Below are 13,802 nucleotides of genomic sequence, written 5' to 3' on the forward strand. Positions count from 1 at the left end.
AAAGGAATGCAAATCTCCCGCTTTCTCTGCAAAGGCTGTAACCGCCCATCGCTGTGGGAAAGGTGCACGTCTGACACACCCAGCAAGCCATACCCTGCTCCTTGGAGGAATGGGCCTTGGAAGCGTCCCCAGGGCAGAGCCAGGGCCAGGCTCCTGCACAACAGCTTCTCCCTGAAGCTTGAAGCCCGTGGTAGGATGTCTCACTCACCCAGGCAACTGCCTGCTGAGCGTACAGACTTTGCATGACCAGTTCCTCAGGGTTTCTGGCTGCCACTCTAAATGCTAGGGGGAAAACCCAGTGATTTTGTCTAAAAATTGGTATGGTAACGCAGCTTTCCAGATGGAACCAATACGTACAAGCACTACACTGACCTTACAGTTGGTGTGAAATACTTCATTCAGTTTCATTCAGTTATTTTTTTGGGTGAAAAACGCTTTCGTAGAACTCCTTTTCAAACAATGTTAGTATTAGGTCTGGGTTTTTTAAAGCTAGTCAGACTGCAAAAAGGTTGTCTCAGGGCACAGCCTTTCTGGAAACACACCAACAGATACTCACAGGCTGGGCTTGGGTCACCTGCTGGGTTCTGTAGACTATTGTGAGGGTGTCAGATGATGACCACGTCAGGCATCCACAGCAAAGGCCTAGAGACTAGAGGCTGCCATACTGCCAGTCCTTTAAGCCCTACTGTCTTGTGTACAAAAGATAAAAACCAACTGAAAAAACAGTTATCACGTTATGCCACGTTGATTCAATACAGAAATACACATATTTTCACTTCAGCATTTCCTGTGCTTTGGGAAAAGTGCAACTAAAAAAAATAATTATGACATTAAATTGTGTATGCCCAAAAGCCAAGCCTGTAATGTTTTGCTATTTTCATGTAATTTACACTAACAGCATTTTCAGAAGTTCAGCATACTGCTGCTGTCCTGTAATAATACTTCACAGTATGGTAAGATACACCACCTTATTTTTCTTCTTGGCCCAGAGTGAAAAATTCAGTGTTGCATGTTTCACAGTCTGAGTCATAAATGTTGAAATTGATTGCACAGAGGCATTGGAGCAGTCTCTCATTTTGCTTGCTTAAAGATCCTCTGAAATTCATTGAGGCATTTACAATTCCCATGGAACTCGGACTTCTAACTTGAAGCTTTTTAATTTTTGCCACCCACTGTCAGGACAGCAACTCCAAGGACACAATACACGTTCAGAAACTGCAAGAATGCTGAAAACCCCAGATATCGTCTGAGAAGGGAATATGTGACAAAGATGGCTTAAGCTGGCTTTCTAGCAGCAAACAGGTATTACCAGTACACAGGCACATGCTAACTCTCAGTACTGTGTTACCTCAGTGGCAGTCCCTGTTCCTCTGACTACAAAGAATTTTAGTAATTAATGAAGTGTCTGTTTACTGAAATTAGCTCTTTCAACTCTCTAACACCGCTTTTGGTAGCAGAAGAATGCAGTTCAATCCTCCCAACCCTTTCTGTTCCAGGATAAACACACCCACATCCCTTTAGCTCTCTTCCCTGTCATATGCTTAGTCCCCTCCTCAGCCCCCATTTTAATGGCTCACCAATGAATTAAGCAATTTGCCAATAATTGCACTCGAATAAAAAAAATAAATATTGCTGGTCTTCCTGCTGGCAGTAAACCCCCCAAAAAACAGAGTGCAGGATGAAAAACATTCAAGTGTTTGGGTTTTGTTTGGGTTTTTGTGTGGTTGGTTTTTTGTGCGTGGGGTGTTTTTTTTTTCTTTTTTTTTTTTTTGGTTGTTGTTGTTGTTTGTTTGTTTGGGTTTTTTTCAAAGGTGGGATTTTGCTTCTTGCCTATGGAACCAGTTTTGGTCAACTCAACAAAAGTCGTCTGTGCCCCTGTGGAAGTCCATACAGAGCTGGAGTAAATCTATACAGCAAACACAGTCAGTCCAGCCTTGTTTGATGTTGCTCTACACACAGGTGTAAGTGACTCTATCCTTTACACCAAACCCAGTGCCAAAGCAGATTAATGTCTGTCATTTTGGAACAAAGATCAGAACTGACACTTGTCTGAATTCCTTAAGACACCCCCAGTGCAGGAGCTAGCTGATAAATAGCTAGAGTCTAACAGAAAGGGTGCAGCTCAAGGTAACGTGGCTAACATAAAAAAGGCACTAGCAAAACCTACTTTAAATTCTGAATATGCTGCCTGTGGAAAAAAGTCAATGGGAGACTTTAGGAATTTATAAACATGCCAGCCATTTAAATAATTGTGTTAGGTTACATAAAATAGTGCAGACCTTCATCCAGCTGTAAGTACTATGCAAACTTTTTATGCACTGCTTGATTATTTTCTCTTCTGCAAGTCGACGGGTACTGAAATGGAGGGCCTGGGGCAGGTCAAGGGAGCTGATGGAACAGCCTCAGCAACCTGCGTATTAGACCTCCTATAAGACCAGGATTTCCCACACAGCATGTTCCTCTTCCCCAACCTCTCAAGACGAATTAGAGTACATCCAATTAAGACATAGAGGAAGCTTCAGCTGGAAGGAAATAACCTAATTTGTATTTCACTGGGACGTGAGGGTGATACATCCATCTTTATTATTGTAAACAGAACAAGGATAACCATGCTGTGCAGTCCAGGGTCAGAACACAACCCTTACTGTAAATAGATGGTTTCAGTATTATTCTTAGAAAGATCATCTTTCAAAGAGTTGCCAAAACCCTCGCTGGCCAGAGCTAATGCTCTCTGACATGTGGTGAGTTGTAATTTTTTTTTAAATTTGTGATGACCTTATCCCCTAATGAAGGACCACACACACACACCCCCCCATTACAGTTTGCTGTGTCACAGCTTGCTTTGAGCATGTTTCACACCTTGCAGTCCTCCCTTTCTTGGTCCTACTTGCAGCACCATACTTCCACACTGCTCTGATCAACTGGTTCCCTGTAATAACCTTTGAAATCATAGAATCACTTAGGTTGGAAAAGACCTTTAAGACCATTGAGTCCAACTGTTACCCTAACACTGCCAAGTCCACCACTAAACCATGTCCCTAAGCGCCACGTCTACACGTCTTTTAAATACCTCCAGGGATGGCGACTCAAGAACTTCCCTGGGCAGCCCGTTCCCATGCTTGACCACGCTTTTGGTGAAGAAATTTTTCCTAATATCCAATCTAAACCTCCCCTGGCACTGCAGTCGACCAGCTCACAGGTTCGTGGTTAATAGAAAGTCAGTCTGTTATTTAACTTGAAATTTAGACAAAGTATGTAAATATCTATAATGAAAAACAAGAATGAAGCTGAAAAACAAATGTTACAAATAGTTAAAACATGGCCTTGGGAGAAGGAGTAGACATATAAATGTGTCAAGCTGGGGCGTAACAAGATAAGCTCAAGGAGAACCAAATGGTTAATGAGTCTGAACAGAAAATTATTTGAACGATGCGTGAGCTATCCTAACCAGCATACTGAGGGATCCACCCGCCAGCAAAGGAAGCCCCCTGCTAACAAATTCCCATCCCAGGAACACGAAGCAGGGGGGGGGGGAACAAAAAGTATAGCATATCTTTGCAAGGAGAGGAGGCCCGTAAGAACCAGCGAGAAATAAGTGTGACTACATGTAATTCTAAACAGTTGCCTAGAGTGTAGAAAATGTGTTACTGTGTGCGAGGAGGTGTGCTAGCTTTGTGGATTTACCGCCTGGCACCCACCCCTGCGCAGAGCTGCCATACATGACGTGCCATACAGCTCTGGGAGCGGGGCTGGCGCTGGGCCCGTCACCCGCTCCGTGCGGCAACAGCACAGCTTGAGGCCGTTCCTTCTTGTCCTGTCGCTTGTTCCCTGGGGGCAGGGCCCGACCCCCCCTGCCTACAGCCCCTGTCAGGCAGCTGCAGGGAGCGATAAGCCCCCCCGAGCCGCCCCCTCCCCAGGCTGAACAGCCCCAGCCCCCTCGGCCGCTGCTCGTGCCCCAGCCCTGCCCCAGCCCCTCAATGTCTGTCTTGTAGCGAGGGGCCCAAACTGAACACAGGGCTCGGGGTGCGGCCTCACCAGTGCCCAGTACAGGGACTTACATCTTTGAAAAACTAGACAGCAAAACCACTCCAGAGAGAAGAGTTTTTGGGTGGGCTGGAAAACACTCAGGAGTTTTTCACTGGCTTTAATGCCGTTTGTGGTTTTTCTGGCATCAGTGGGAGAAGACAGTAATCTTGGTATCAGACAATGATAAATCAGAGTATTTTTAAAAGACTGTATTCCACTGTCTTCGGAACACAGAAGAGTTTCACAGAGAAGAGCACCAGCACGAGGCAAAGCAGCGCCCGAGAGGGCGGAGGAGGGCACAGCTGGCACAGGGCAGGGTCACCCCGTCCCTGCCGGTGCTGCACATGTGCCCTGCAAGCCCTGGCGGCACCGGGGCCTTGCCCTGCCCGCCGCATGCTCTTCCAGAAGAGCAGTATTGCTGATGTTAGAGGTGTCCATGCTGCACAGTAAGGTGGGGGGCGATTTGCAGTGAAAACGAGTAATGCTGTCGTAAACCTTTTATACCCTCCTGCCCCAGGCCCCAGAGCGTTTTCCCAGCGGCCTGTGTAAGCTCAGAGGCTCCCCGGGACACGGCAGTCCCGAGTCCCCAGCTCCCTCCGCGCTCCCAGAGGGGCAGCGAGACCCCACAGCACCTCGCTGCTCGTCCCGCGCTGGTGCGGAGCTGCCTTGCTTCTGGCTCTGGCAAGGGATGCTGCCGTTGCATCGTTGCTGAGCTAGTCTGTTCCGTGGGCAGCCTCCCAGACTAATGCATGAGTTTTAAAAGCTTACTTAGTAAATATCAGATTTCATATTTTTTCACCCACCACTTCCCACCCTGGTCCCAAGCCTAGGGACAAAAGCAGTGATGTAGCTTCGCATTTCTGACCAGATTGCTGCCGGTCTCCTCCCCCCTTCCACCTTGCCCCCCGCTCCCGCTTTCCAAATAACAAGCATTATCACCACTTCCCTAGCAGGCACTCCAAGCCCACACCGACATAAAGCCCAACAAGGCCACAGCGCAGCTTCAGGAACAAAAGAGAAAACAAGACCCCAGACACCCCCAAACTGGTAGAAAGTAGGAACTATTTCAGTCTGCCCCCGGGTTTAGAGAGCCAGGCCAGGCCAGGCGACTGTGGAAAACGTCCTCTACAGTAAATGATAAAGGTCAGTGGTGACAAAGTTGCTAAAGGGACAGTGACTGTAGCTAATCTGACATGCTGCTGCCTAGCTGTCTGAAACCCAAGGATTTGCCTGTGAGATATTTTATTTTAGTTTTCTGGGGCCTCGCAAACCTTGTGTATTATGCCAGTCTAGTACATATAACACAAAGATGTTTCTTTTCCCTTTCTTTTATTATTCATACCTTAAATGCATAATTGTGTTCCCCTTTAGGTCTTTTTTCTAGAAAAAGTAGGTGACGGTAGGTAAAAGATAGAGCTGCAAAATCTTACATAGCCACCAATAATGGACACTTGTGAACTTCCAACATATTTCGCCTGCAGACATGCAGATTTTAGTGCATATTTTTTTCATTAGGAAGAAATTTTAGCATTTGAAACGGGCAGTTCTGACATTTTCCTGATTGTTTTTCAGTTCAAAATTAAACAGAATTCCTGTTAGGGTCATTTTAGCTTGGCATCTCCAAGTCAGCATCTCTTCCCCTTTCTTAGCACATCTCTGTTCTTGCCCTGCTGGAGATAAGCTGGGGGATTTGCATGCTATTTTCTCACTGACTCATTTTCCAAATATGGCCACTTAACAAATATGATTTCTGCAGGCAGCCATCCCCTTCAGATCCTTCATAAAGGAAATTACTCAATCAATAAAGTTAATTTTCACTCCCCCCGAAGCAGCCACCCACCCCAGCAGATGTTCAGAAACAGACTGAAACAGACTAAAACAAAGCTGGAAACCTACTCGGATCCAAACAGCTCCTGCCAACGTCCTTCTGCAGCTCAAGCTGAAATTAATACCTCATCTATACTAGGGAGCAATGCAGAAAGCAAGACTGTGTTCCACAGCTTTAATTAGCTAACTGAAAGATGAATAATGTGATGAGCTCCGGTCCATTCTCACTATATTTACAGTTAACTCACTTCTACTATAAATGTTTTTTTTCATGTTGAAACAAATGCAAAGGTTACATTAACCCTCAGCAGGTGTCCCCTCTGTACAGCACAAATCACTGCGTTCTGCAGCTGGCCCAGGGGGACTTCACTGCCTTGTTTCATCCCAGGAGGAGGTCCACGCCAGAAAGGGAGCAAAGACTTACCTGGAGATCCCGAGGAACTCCTGCAGCTGCATTACTTCAGCTTATGTACAGATGCCACTGGGGAGACCCTCAAAACTTCTTCAGTAGGGTCTGGTTTTGCAAACCTGCAACCTGTGGCAAGTAATGCGCAATAACATTAATCACAGGAGGAAAATACGCAGCAACACTCTTTTTACAAGTCTTTTGCTTACAATAAGAAAAATGAGGTTCAATATTGCTTATACTAAAAAAAGAATCTTGGGATCTGATCTAGTCTGCTTTACATGAACACGGTACCCATGGAGCAAGTCCAGACTTAAACTGAGAAAGCTTAGAATCAGGTTATTCTCCAGGAGGGTCTCAACCCTGTCCAAATTCTTGCCATATGCAGTTTCCCTGATCCTAACACACTGGCAGAGGCAGCACAGAATTTGGCCCCAGTTTGACTTTCCTTGAGAGTCACACTTGGGTAGAAGGGGCACTGGCACCCTTAAGCAGGATTTAGTGGGTGTGTTAGCTGGCCTTCGATAAAGTTTGGAAGAGAACGGAAAAATGAAGTTTTAAATTTAATGGTTAAGAAAAAAAGAAAGAAAAAGTGCAGTTGTTCTCGGGTGTAATATCAGGAAAGGCTGTTAACAACCAAAACAGGTCTCCACAGAGGCAGGAGGCACAGGGGGAAAAAAAAGGGGGGAGAGAGAAAAAAGCACTCATATAGAGAACCAACGTAGAGCATCCATCCTTGCAGTATATAGAGCGTAACATAAGACAGGTGTGAAGGAACTAGGACCATCAATTGCAAGCCTATAATATGAAGCTAAAACTAAGAGAAAAACAGAATAATGATAGCAGGAAAAAGAATGAAAAGAGAAACTGATCTACCTACCTACTATGTATTTACCAGGATGTAAAAAAAAAAAAAACCAAACACGGCACTTCTAACAGAGTACAGCTAACCAGGGCACTTGTAGGACAGATCTACTCACATACCTACACCAACTCTCCATCTCTGCAGATCAGGAGCCTCACAACCCCAGGCACTGCAATGCACTAATTCATGTTACAGGTGTCACCCTTAAGAGACAAAATTAGTTTTCTCAGCTGAAAGGCAGTGCAGGGCAGATCAACTTGCCCCACGGGTTAGGGGAGAGGCTGGCTGGGGGATGCTGTGGCTGCCCTGGGGAACCCCCTGTGGGTTGGTGCCACCTCCCATGGGTGGGATGGGATGGGAACGTTCCAAACTAGGGAAAGTTTTTCCGGCTACCTGGGGAGGATATCCTGGTGTTGTGCTAATAAGGAAGGAGCAGCTGAGTACTAACAGAGCTTTGCATTCAGCCATCAGCAACGGCACACACCTGTGACCGCTGCTTTAGCAGCAGTTTCCACCCTGCTGACACAACTGCCGCCAGAAGAGCTGGTTGCAAAGAAATGAACCACTGTCATTTCAAGCAGAGCTGTTGCTGTTAAAAGGACAAAGATGTTTTAATGACAAAGAGAGGAAAATCTTCTGTAAGAAGATCTGATAAGTCAGCACCTGATTTGGTAGGAGATCCCACCTGAAAGGATGGAAACGAGTGACACAGTGCAGCTGGCTTCTCAGGTGGGACTTCTGGTGCTGAGAGCAAACAGAATAGTTACCGCTGCTGGTGAAACCCACAGCCAAAGCTCATGGCTTCACAAGCCCATTGGCTGCTTGGATGGAATTGATAACAAAAGATGGAGAGCTAAATCCTTCTGCAATTTAAACAAGTATCTGTGACAGGTATCATATACAGTGAGCTTAAAATGTCAAGGTCCAGCACGTTCCTACCAACGGCTCCTGAATATGAGTAACTATTTGTTCTGCTTATTGTGGGGCAGCAGGATAGCAGATCAATTTACCTTAGTTTTTCTACATAAATACCTAGCAGAAATGCTGTCAGAATTGTTCAGCTGCATCACCTGTTGAAAATAATAGATCCTGGCGATTAAGGGTGTTTTTCAAATCTGTATCACATAAGAGAGCTAGAGCTGGGAAGCAGTGTCTGGTGTATCATCCTGCCTGGGTTCGGCGTCACTCCGTTTAACCAGCGCCAAGCTCCTAAAGGTCAGGGCTGGTGACAGGCTGCACGCAGGTGGGGTTTACAAACCTTAAGATAACTCTCTACACCTCCTCCCTGGCCGTCACCGCTGATGTACAGCAGCTGCCTCCTGCATTTAAGCTCAGTTTCTGCCTAACGACTGTACAGGTATTATTTGCAGTTACAAATCCTGACTTGGACACATCTGAGCCCAGGGAGTGGCTGCTCTTGGGCTCAGCTATTGCCTTTGTACAGGAAAAAGGCCAGATATTAATGAACATGGAGGACATCTATAAAACCATTAACAAGCTTTTCTTTTTTCCTTTTTTTTTTTTTTTTTTTAATTCTGCTTTCCCTGGCTTCTATTTTGATGTACAGTTTAGTGAGTTATTTTTTAAATCTGCTGTATTTTTTTCTATTTAATAAGACATTTTCCAGTCACAGAACTCTCTCTTGCTGCTGTCACATTTGCAGTCGCCATGCCACTGAAGGTCTCAGTGCTAAGGGAGGATCTTTGCCTTCTGGCCTTCCAGTATTGGATTTTACTATTAAATTTAGGGGGGAAAAAATGCCTGGGACTCTTGGGAAATTGTCAGAAAGTAATTTTTCTTTGAATGCAAAGCACAGACTCCCCATATGTATGTATTTCACCCTTGACAAAAGCACTGGGTGTGGGTAAAAGCTAAACAAGCCTTGATCCATCTGATTCTGGAGAGTCACAGAGGAACTTTTCCTTCCATTCCCTGGGACAGACACCTCGGCTCTGTGTCCCACTCTGGGACCTGTGTCTTGCATACATGCGTACTGCTCTGCTGATAGCAGTCAGCTGTGTGATGCTCCTCATTCTTACTCAGAATGACTTCAGCATCTGGGCATTGCTGGCTTGCTCAAGCATTTATGGAAGTCAGGGAAAATCTTGCCACCTCCCTCTGTGAATTTTGTAGAAAAACAACTGGAGCATCTAAAATGCTGCTTGGAAGGGATCTATGACACTTTGAGCATTCTTAATGCAACCTTCATGGGTCATCACTCACCAAAGCTGGATTTTTTTCACCTTTTCTAAATATTACTCATGCATGAAGAGATGCAGATTCAGTTCAGCTTCAGCTCCTCAAACCAGAAATGCGTATGTGCCTTGTGGTCTGTTGCATTAGAGGTGGTTGGACCTGTAGGCTTTTAGAGATATGTATAATTGATCCTGTACTGAAGTGGAAAAAAACACATTTGACTTACAGAGTAAATGGAAACAACTGTCAGCCTCTGTGGAGACTACATTTAGGTAAGTTCTCTTAGCAGCGGGCTACAACCCCCTGTGCTTTTGCTCTTGGGACACAGTATCTTTTCTTTGCAGCTATTAATAGCATAAAGCACTACCCAGTGCTTACTTTGTCACAGAAATGTTTTATTTATATTCACAACTGTGTGCACCTTACCACATTGTTTTTTTACCACTCCCACTCCCAAATAAATATTATCCCATGATCACCTGTGGGCAAATAAAAGCAGACCAGACAATACAGCTGCTTCACAATAGGTGGCTTTTCCTCACCATGACCTGCGCTCCCGATGTATTTAGCAACAAGACACCTGTGAATCCACGGACAGAGTCTTGCACTGGGTTTCACAACCTCAGTGTCAGGCCACAGCAAGAAGCTTTCTCTCTTCTGCAATAGCTGGGACATCTTTTTTTCTGTCTGTAATTCTATGGTAAGGCTCTAGGATGCTAGTTTTCTAAGGTCAAGTTCTTTAGTAACTCTTAACATTGGACTGCAAACAGTAGGTGGAACTAAGCCTAAGCTTCCTGGTAGTAAAATGTGAGGACATTTAGGAAACATATCTACCGGTCATCTATCTTAACTTGAGGCATGGCTTGGCAGCAGTTAAGAAGGTGGGTGATACTAAAAATGTGTTTCTTGGTGAAAGGTAATATACTTTGAAATACAGTTTTTTATATATAACCCACAGGCAAACATATCGTATACAACGCAGGACGGTGTAAAGGTAGCCTGACTAGCAATGACCGCAGCTCGTAGCTGGGCTCAAAGCCCGCAGCCACCGCCTGTCTGCTACCAGTTCCCAGCTCAGTGCACAGAGCTGCAACAGCCTGAACGGTGCTGCACAACTGCAGCTACGGGGCCGGTACCCCACCGGCTGCTGCCCCGTGGGCTGGCTACCTGGTATTCCCTTGTGCTGGCACATCCTGCAATTTCATCCGCGTGGTGCTGTCTGCAATGCTACGTCTTTGGAAATTTGTGGCCCTACCTGCTGTTGTGCAATTGAGAGAGTTGAGAACTACAGGAGCTGAAGACTGAATTTTTTACAGGCTCTTCACCTTTGGCTGTAGCCAGTCTCCCCATGTGACTAACAGTAGATGACACCAGGATAAAGAAAATTAGTATACAGCCCCCTCCCTTGGAAAGACGAGTAGTGTCTCCCACCACATCCACTCCCTTCTCAAAATCCAGCAGATATTAAGAGGAACTTAAAAGAATTTAGCTTCTCCTCAGCTTCTTTAAGCAGCGGTTGTTGTAGTTTCCCCACATTGGGAAATGGGCCTATATTAAGGCGCATCGTGATAAAGCATCTTACTCCATGTTTTCTGATGAAATAATTCTTTTACTCCTGAGAATTTGTTTGCCGTAGAACAGGTCTTGGCCAAGAGCTGCAGGCAGCAAGAAGGGTTCCAAGGCTGAATGCAGATGGTAAGCGGCTCACCATGTGCAGTCACTGAAAGGGTTGGTCTGGGCACTTTTCTCCAAAGTCAGGAGACAGACCTGAACAGATTTAGGTATAAATTCTGATTTCACATTACTGTTGCCTTGAAAACTTATCTTTCAGTTACTTTCTTGTACTAAATTGCTCTACTCTGCTTTCACCTATGTCCACGTTGCCATGGCAAAGTCACTCCTGCATGTATATGTTTTAAATACATAACTTCCAAAGCGCTCTGGATTCCTTTGACATGGTAGGCATCTATCTTCCAGGTGATTTTCTTGGTTTAGATTTCCACAACAGCATCTAAAAGCCTATGTACACGTTACATGTTACACATATGAGTACTCTTTAAGCACATGCCTTTTTACAGGATCAAGCATCTACATAACATGTATTTGGTTCCATGCTATTACAATACTGCAAACACAATTCCTTGTGGTGTTCACAGCAAGTATGGAAAATTAAGTTATAGCAGCCTTTGGTTGAAAACAAGAACAGTGCAGCTTTTATCCTTCATAGTATAATATCTCCAAATAAGCTATAGCATTATTTATTTATTTATTCTTGCATTAACACAAATCTCCACTAGCCTGTCACAAGGACCAAACATTTTTCATTTTATAAGTCTGAGAATAAATATAAAAAAATGTCAAAATAGATGGGTAATGCTCTGAACATGCACATTTGTCCTCAAAGTGTTAGCCAGAGAGCTCTTCAAAACAGCAATTATTCAAAAATTGAAAAATTTTTGAATTTTACGCATTGCTTACCTCAAGCAGATTAGCAGTGTTCTTTCATTTATTTGTAAGGTACTCTGGAAGCACCTTTTCACTCTAAGAAGAAAGATTCTGGCAATCAGCAGAACATGAAAAGAAGGATAGGATGACTGCTGCAAGTTACAGAACTCTTTACCACTACAGATCCATGCCTTTTTCCTCTCGTTCCAGGGAATTTCATTACCAGAGAACAACAATCTGAGCTGAACATTTGTAGAAAAAGAAAGGGTCTAGAAGTCGTCTGTGAAACTGCTGTTTAACATTATAATGCAATCAATGCTGCGGATGGAGGAGAACACTTTGGTAAGTACAGGTGGTATTCTGGGTGCCGTTTGCTTTCAAGGGGTACCCCTTAGCAGTACATCTCTTCTCCCCCTTTTAACAGATTCAAATACATTCCAGAACTTAGAGAAAATGAATGCTGTCCAAATAGCCAATTCTGGATGCTGTACCATAGAAAATCTATGGAACTATTTAATATATGCAGTATAAACCCAAAGACATAGTCTGTACACAATGCTGTATAGTAGGTTTTACAATACATAGTAGGAAATCTGTTCTTTTCAGCTAAGCTAACACTTCCTAGATGTACACTAGAACACAGGCAATTTTTTGCTATCATAAAATTCTTTTATATCAAGGCTGGTGACAGTCAAACTGTTCATATGAACCAGACTCAGGTGACTGTGTTCAGTTTTGTAAGTCCTGTGGAATCAGGCAAGTAGCCCCTTATATCACGAGTAAATAATTTATTTCTTAGCAGGAGTCATGCATTATCTGTCTCAGAAGAGACCATTACATCTGCTGCTCAAAGCCATTTTTCTGCTGGGAGTTCTTCACGAGTAACAAGGTGGTTTCCAAATTTAACATCCTAAGCTAGCAAAGCACAGGAGCAGCAGCAAACTTCCCCAGCTCACTCCTTCGGGTCGTCAGAAAGCTTCGTGTTTGGTGCAGCATAAGGACAAGATGAGCACGCAGAGTAGTCTCTTTATATCTGCATCACTTTTAGGAGTTTACAGGGAGGAGCATGGGAATAAAACACCTTTTAGAAAGCAGTCAAGGCAAAAGGCATACCCCTCAGAAAGACCTGGACAGAAAAATTAAAAGGAAGAATACTGGCTAGTAACAAGCTCTGCCAGTTCTACAGACGTACTAGGACATTAAAACCTGTAGGGGCTACTGGCAGCTGGACTGGAAGTCTGCAGGGGCGGGCACTGGCACATGCATATTGTGCATCTTCAGTCACCAAAGGATGACATTAAATCCAAGGAGTTTAAAGTGTCTCCAAAACTGCTGTTAAGTACAGCTTTTCTTAAGAATAGGTTCTTTATGGTAATTATTTTCCGTATCTGTAAATGCACCTAATGTAGTCATTTGTGTACTGCAGGAAAGGACGAACTTCACCTATAAATAGTTTAGAAAAGATGGACAGAATGGTTTTGAATACAAGAATGTTTTCTCTTCCTGTGTTAGCTTAATGGGATACATGCCAATGCTTTTATGAATTATGAATGCAGCAGTTTTCTTTCCAAATGAAGATGTTGGAAGTCTGCCACTGGAACGAGGTGCTCATATTACATACTGCCAGCAAATTTCTGTTTCTTTAATGAAAACTAGATTACTAAATCACTTTTCTTCTGAAAAACATTACTCTTGCCTATAATGATGTTGCACAGCATATTCTCTAGAATAAAAGGAAAAAAAAAACCCCAAGACCAGGACAGAAAACATTTTGGATCACAGTTCTAACAGGGAAATTCATATGTTGTGCCCCTGATGTAAATAGCTGTTTGTATACCACCTACCTTCCTCCTTCAAAAAAAAATAATCCGGACTTATGACTGATCAAGCATTTGTTACTAGTCCTATGCCTGTGTTTTTCCCCACAATGATACTCTTTTTAGCTACCTGAAACAAAGTAATTCTTTAAAATAATGGAATCACCAACATTTTTAATGGAAATCTTGCTTGAACATCACTCCCTGCTTAGGACCAGAA

This window comes from Falco biarmicus, chromosome 9 (genome assembly GCF_023638135.1).
Source record: "Falco biarmicus isolate bFalBia1 chromosome 9, bFalBia1.pri, whole genome shotgun sequence".
Lineage (NCBI taxonomy): Eukaryota > Metazoa > Chordata > Aves > Falconiformes > Falconidae > Falco > Falco biarmicus.